The sequence below is a fragment of the Bison bison genome, unplaced genomic scaffold (genome assembly GCF_000754665.1).
Source record: "Bison bison bison isolate TAMUID 2011002044 unplaced genomic scaffold, Bison_UMD1.0 scf7180017864266, whole genome shotgun sequence".
Lineage (NCBI taxonomy): Eukaryota > Metazoa > Chordata > Mammalia > Artiodactyla > Bovidae > Bison > Bison bison.
Window position 1 is genome coordinate 44,362 of NW_011494838.1, and position 7,119 is coordinate 51,480.

Genomic DNA, 7,119 nt, shown 5'->3' on the forward strand with positions numbered 1-7,119 from the left:
TTGTCTTGTAAGCATCTTTCCAGTCTCTGCTGTCTTCTCATGGTCATCTTCCCTCTACATCTGTGTCCAAATTTCTTCATTCTTGTAAGGACATCACTCACACTGGATTAATGGTCCACCTTACTTCAGTATGACTTCATATTAACAATTGCATCTTCAACAACCCTACATCCAAATAATGACTCTATAACCCAATGATCCTATAACCAAACTCTGAAGTTCTTCAGGTTAGGAACTTAACACATCTTCGGGGGGAACAATTTCACTCAGAATAAGTGCATGTAAGTGTGTGCGTGCTCAGTTGTGTTCGGTTCTGTGTGACCCTATGGACTGTAACCTGCCAGGCTCCTCTGCCCATGGGGTTTTCCAGGCAAGAATACTGGAGTAGGTTGCCATTTCCTTCTCCAGGGGATGTTCCCCCAGGGATTGAAATCATGTCTCTTGCCTTGCAGGTGATTCTTTGCTGCTGACGCATTGGGGAAGCCCCACTAATAAGTAAGGACAGTTAAAGATGTGCTGGCTCAAATGTATGGTGAAAACACACCTTATCTACACCTGCAAGCACAGTGCAGACAAAAAATAGCTGAGGTTTCCTAAGCTTAAGAAAGAGACTTGTAAGTACCTAAAAAGGCTAGCGAAATGGCCTAGATGACGGGTCAAAAGGGATCCAAAACCAGTTAATGTGACAACTGGAGTCTTAAAGGCCATAACAAGCCCAAGGACTCATCAAGTAGTTAGGACAAAGGGATATATAACCTAATATCTAATATAGATCAGAACCTTGAGTTTTTCTCCTTCTGGTTAAGACAGAAGACAAGATGCCCTTCTCTCAATACCAGAATAGTTTCTGAAGAGACTTGATTATTCTCAGGTAAAAATTGTCCTAGTGAGTGGTAGGATACAGAGGTGAAGTGCCAAGGATATGTTTATGGAAAGTATTATAAGAGCAAATATAGCACTATAGCTAAGTGAACTCCCAAGATGCAGTGACTTAATAAAGTAATTTACTCCTTTCTCAGGCAGCAGTATGAGTTAAGGGGGTTTGGAAAGGCAATTAGACCCTCAATATGTGGTTTCCATCTTTGCCTAAAAAGTGATCATTTCAGTGGCAACATTTTCAAGTGAGAAGGAAGAGAAAAAAGTCCATATCTAATGGCTTTAACATAGAGAAGGTGATCTTTAGGTTTCAGGCACCACTTTCTACTGATGGCTCATTGCCAAGACTTGACAACATTATGTATCCCAACAGCTGGATGACAAATGTTTTACTTATAAAATAAAACATAAAATAATGGACACTGAGGAATATGTCTGCCATAAGGATGATAGAAAATGTGCTCTTAAAGGGTCAAGTTATAATGATCTCTGTCCGTACGATTGTTTCTTGAGCAGCCTATCATTTCATACTTGACACCAACTTGTTAGAAGCCAACTTGGGTGATTTAAAAACATTAAAAAAAAAAAAAAAACAACCTTTGTTAATGCAGTTTCCAATACTAATCAAATAACACTTTTTCTTCCTGCTCAGAACCTAAAGTTATGAAAAAGAACTCTCCTCCCACCATCTGCTTTTTCTCTGAACCAATCTGAGGGAATGTGGCTTGTGGGCAATTGGTAAATTAGCCTGAGTAACAATACTTTCTGTGCTTAAATGAATCCATCTTTCCAGTGATACTACCACAAGTAAATGTTACTTCTCAGTCTTTCTACACATGTTCGATTGTGTACCCCTCTTAATTGGATTAGCCCTTAAACAAGAATAAACTCATTCATGAGAAATTACTTCTGCTTCTGATTTGCTTTTATGCTGGTATTATTAGCAAGAGTCAACAAGGACAAAAAATGTATTCCACTTATGTTAAGAATGAAGGTAGATTAAGTGGACACCAATCAACATAAACTGAATTGTAAACATGTAATCAGATCCCAATGGATACCAGTTTGAGCTGTGCTGATCACATTTTAACACGTCTAGTGCAATGACATTTGGTTTTACACAGATTCTTATCTGGTTGATTGATTCTAGTTATTAAAAGCTTGACTTAAGGAGCTAAATACAGACCTAAAAATGTAATGTTAGTGACAAGAATTTGGAATCAAACAATACCTTCATCATAGCAATCAAATGTTTAACAGAACATTCTTCTGATCAAAAGTTAGATTTTAAATGACAAAAACCCGTATTACTTCATCTTTTTAAACTATGAGAAGGACATGATAGGCTTTACCCATAAATTTTTCACCTATTTAAATTAATGAAGAGAAAAACAACTAGCCAAAATCCAAACCAAAGAGTAGAATTACGGTGAGTCAACAGATTGTTTGAAATACAAATACTGTTAATTAGACAGCAATACATATTGAGAGTTAACCTTCTGATTGATTCATGACACTAGTTGAAGATTCTGAATACATTTTTGTTTTCAAAAGTCCATGCGTGTGTGAATGTTATTGAAAGCTTTTTTGGTAAATGAGGATCCACCAACTTTTATATTCATGGAAAAGTGATGAAGTCTTAATTTTTTCTCATGAAATTATATATTATTTATAAAACAAGTGAAAAGCAATTATATATAGAAAATATCCTAAGAAAGCATATTCAACTCTTACAAAGATACCTCCAAATTAACATGTGCTTATCCAAATGTATTTATGAGTTATCTGATGACTACACTTAGTACAATTTTACATACACTGTGACTAACAGTAATAGGTCAGGGTTAGTATGTTTGCATATGTAGATAAAGGAGGCTTAGTCCTGAGAGTCCATTCACGGGGTAAACCATCACTGTGTTAGACTGGATCTCTTAGTATATTTAAGTGCTGCCTATATACAGTCTATTTTAAACAGGGTTATTTATATGCCTGGACATTTATAGCAGGAAGTGGCATACATGGAATTATGTACTGCAGGCTCACTGCCTCAAGTTTGCCTTGACACTTGCTTTGACGACCGCCTCTTTCACATCTTTGTTCCTCAAACTGTAGATCATGGGATTCAGCATGGGAATCACTGTGGTGTAAAACACGGCCACCATCTTCCCCTGCTCCACAGACTCTTCAGTGGGCCTCCTGAGATACATGAAGAGGAGAGTCCCATAAAACATGGTAACAGCTGTCAGGTGGGACCCACACGTGGAGAATGCCTTCCTCCTGCCATCGGCAGAGCGCCTGTGCAGCACGGCCGCTACGATGAGGGTATAGGAAATGAGAACCACTGAGAGGGAATATGTGAAATTAATCCCAGCAATAACAATCATGGTGCATTCTTTAATGTGGACCCCTCCACAGGCAATCTTGATAATAGCAGGGTCAACACAATAGAAGTCATTGATTTCAAAGTTTCCACAGAAGCACAGGCCATATGTCCACAGTGTGCAGTTTAGGCTGACAGAGAATCCATAGATGTATGTCACAGAGATGAGATGAGCACAGACAGTCCTGGACATTTTACTGCCATAAAGCAGAGGGTTGCAGATGGTCATGTAGTGATTAAAGGCCATCACAGCCAAGACACATACTTCCACGTGGACAAGGGCTGCGAAGAAGTAACGCTGCACCAAACACCCCACATAGGAAATGGTTTTTGTCTCATAGTAAGTTTTCCAGCATCTTCAGAGTGACATTGGAAGAGAACCACACATCCACAAAAGACAAATGACTCAAGAAAAATTACATGGAGCTCTGAAGCTGGAGGCTGATGCTGATCAAAGTAATCATACCAATGTTCCCTATCAGAGTGATCATGTAAACTAATAGAAACACCACAAAAAAGAGAACTTGAAGCTCCTGATGACTGGTCAACCCAGAAGAACAAATTCTGTCACATCTGTGAAATTTGGCGTTGCCTTCACTTAGACCCAGTCTGCAGTGCCTATGGACAAATTAAAAGCAACAAATGGATTTATTTTATTCTTGAAAATTTTGAGTCATGTTTATCAGTATTCTAGTTCAAATAATATAAAAATCAACATAGACTTTGCACAAAGTTTAATATGAGTATATAATCACATTTATTTCCTTTAATAGGCCTTATAGATAATTATTACAATATTTATTAGTTTCTTAACTCTAAAACAATTTCATTCATATACTACTAGTATTAGACACTTATTTTTGCTAAATTATTTCAATGATGCTAACATCATAGAGTGCTAATAGAAGTAAAGCCAGACGGAGAGTCATCAGAGAATGATCAAATCCATTTCAACATATTCTCTTATAGGAAATGACTTGAGACTCATAAATGTAAATATTCAATAAGGTCAGACAACTACTTTGTGCTGAACAGGGAAGTAATAAGAGTGAATCGTTGAAATTCCATTGAATACTGTTTTTGTGTATGATGGTTGCCTGTCATTGTCTATATTAATACAAATGCACATGTAATATTAACCTGCTCATTTCCCTATGACTTGGAAGATAGCCTTTTTTAGAAATGTATTTGTTTGTGTATTTTTGGCTGTGCTTGGGCTCCTCTTGGTTGGGGTGTGTGGGCTTCTCACTGCAGTGGCTTCTCCTGTTGTGGCACACTGACTCCAGGTGAGCAGGCTTCAATGGTCGTGGCTCACAGGTTCTAGAGCACAGGCTTAGTAGTCGTGGCTCTCGGGCTTAGCTGCTCCATGGCATGTGGAATCTTCCTCCAACCAGGGATCGAACTTATGTCCCCTACATTGGTAGGCATATTCTTATCCACTGAGCCACCAGGAAGTCCAGAAGATATCTTCTTATCTACACAATTCTACGGGATGATTGTCTTAAAGCTTGGTCTTACAATCTAGTCATTGACATACTTTTAAACACTATGCCAGCATATGATATAAAAAGCTTTCAACTTATGAAAATCCTAGTCATGTTTTATTTTATTTAGCTATATATTTCACTTGGTTGATTACTGCTGCTTGCAGGATGAGGTAATCAGTATTTAACAACACAGACTGTATCAGTTTAACAGTTATCTCAGAAAAGTAAACCGCAAGTGGTTCAATCACCATATCAAAATTATATCAATAGATAAATTCTATATACATATAAAATTCAGGTGCCATGCTTTTAAAATTATTGTCTTATTTAAGATTCTACTGCTTTTCAGCAACAATACATTATATGTCTAATTATTTATTTTCAAATTCAATGTCATTACAATTAAAATGTCCATAAGGAATGTTTTCTCTGTTTAATACACTTCCCCAGATAAGTCTTCTGAGAAGTAAACTTCTCTGAGTACTTAGGGATGCATCTGTAGGATTAACATCATCTCGGGAATTTAAGATCCCCATAATAACATTGCTTGAAGGGAATATTATGACATAAAATGGTCTGTAGTTATAATTGCTTATAATAATTCATTTACAAACATCAAAACCAATGTTATGTCAAATATATTTGCTATATTATATTTTTATTATATTATATCTAGAAGTAGTCTAAGTTTTGCAGTATGAAATTGAACAAGCTACACAAGATTTTGGTTTGCATCATAATTGATTCTTTTTGAAAAGGAGTGAATGAAAAATACAGAAATTAGACAATTTAGGGAATGGAACTACTGTGAGATGAAAATGGAGCATGCTGATAAACACAGAAATAAGAAGAGGCAGGCTGCACACAGAATGGTCAAAGATATCTTTGAGGATGTGACTTTTCAGTTACGGGCAAGTAGCCAGTTATGTAAAAATATTGAGGAAAAAGAAAATGAAAATACAAAAAGTTAGAAGAGGAACTATTTTTAAAAATATATAAACTCTATGATTGTATCATGGCTCCCTCCAACTAGTAGCAACTCACAATTTGGAAGTTGATTAATCTCTGTAAACACTCTTCCTACCCCTGAAATTATTCGTATGGGAATTAAATACACCATAGAGAAAATGATCTGGGCACATAACATAGTCACTGATATTTCAGTTATGGTCTGGGCTCACCTGTACCCTATATTTTCATGATCATAGATCTTCTGGCTTCTAAGTGTGGATAAACTAAGCCAGATGAGAGTTACTGATTTTGACTAGGAGATAGAGCTAAGGCCAAGAATTTTCATATATAAAAAGTCTTACCTCTGCTTGGTGAACCCATAATTACCTAATTAACAGAGTTTGATTTGGGTTACTGGTACAACTAATTATAAGAGGATGAGATCGTTAGATAGTATCACCAACTCAGACATAAGTCTGAGCAAACTCTATAGTGAAGGACAGAGGAGCCTGGCATGCTGTAGTCCATGGAGTCTCAAATAGCCAAATATGACTTAGTGACAGAACAACAACAGCAAATAAGTATAAAATATACAAAAAATCATCAAGGCACCTAAGAAACATAAAGTAATACTACTTCTCCAATTTCCCTTCCTGTGTGATACGTGGGTTTTCTTCCATTTTTCATAATCATTAGCTCTGTAATAGTAGAGTTTGTCTCATTCATTTTAGAACACTTCAAACTGACTACATTAGTTATGTATTGTAGACATTCAGGGATATTCACACGTGACTTTTAAGCATCCTGATCTCCAGACCAGCTTCATAGAATGCATTACTGTGTCCATAACTAATAAAATCTCTATTTAAAAACATTGTTCTAGTGGCAACAGTCTCAGTTTTAAGGTAACATAACAGCTACCTTTTGCTGAATCCTTACCAATCTTTTATAAACAAAGGTCCCATGAGAGAGGTTCTAATTAGCATATCTTTCTTAAAAAAGAGAAAACTGAAGCACTGACAGACTAAGAGGCTCTCCTTGGATCAGACATCTGCAAATTGGCCAGACGGAAATGCAAACCAATTAACTGAACTCTAGGGGTACACTCAATAACTTTATACCAAAACTGCCTCTTTGATAACTTTTTCTAATATTCTATTTCTCTACATTTAAAATGCAGTTTGATTTTCGTCCAAAAAAGGGGAAAAGTTACCCTTTTGATAATTCATGCTTGATGAACCGGAAGAGCTTGACGTGGCTACAGAGCCTGAAAACAGAGTCCTTGGACCACCATTGGTCCTCCATGCCTCTCAAGGTTCAGTTTAGCTCAGTCACTCAGTCGTGTCCGACTCTTTGCGACCCCATGAGTCGCAGCACGCCAGGCCTCCCTGTCCATCACCAACTCCCAGAGTTCACTCAGACTCA

The 7,119-nt window shown here is 37.0% G+C and overlaps 1 pseudogene; it reads left to right on the forward strand.

Annotated features, from left to right (window-relative positions):
• Positions 1 to 7,119, forward strand: part of LOC104994779 — a 28,772-nt pseudogene that overhangs the window by 3,204 nt on the left and 18,449 nt on the right.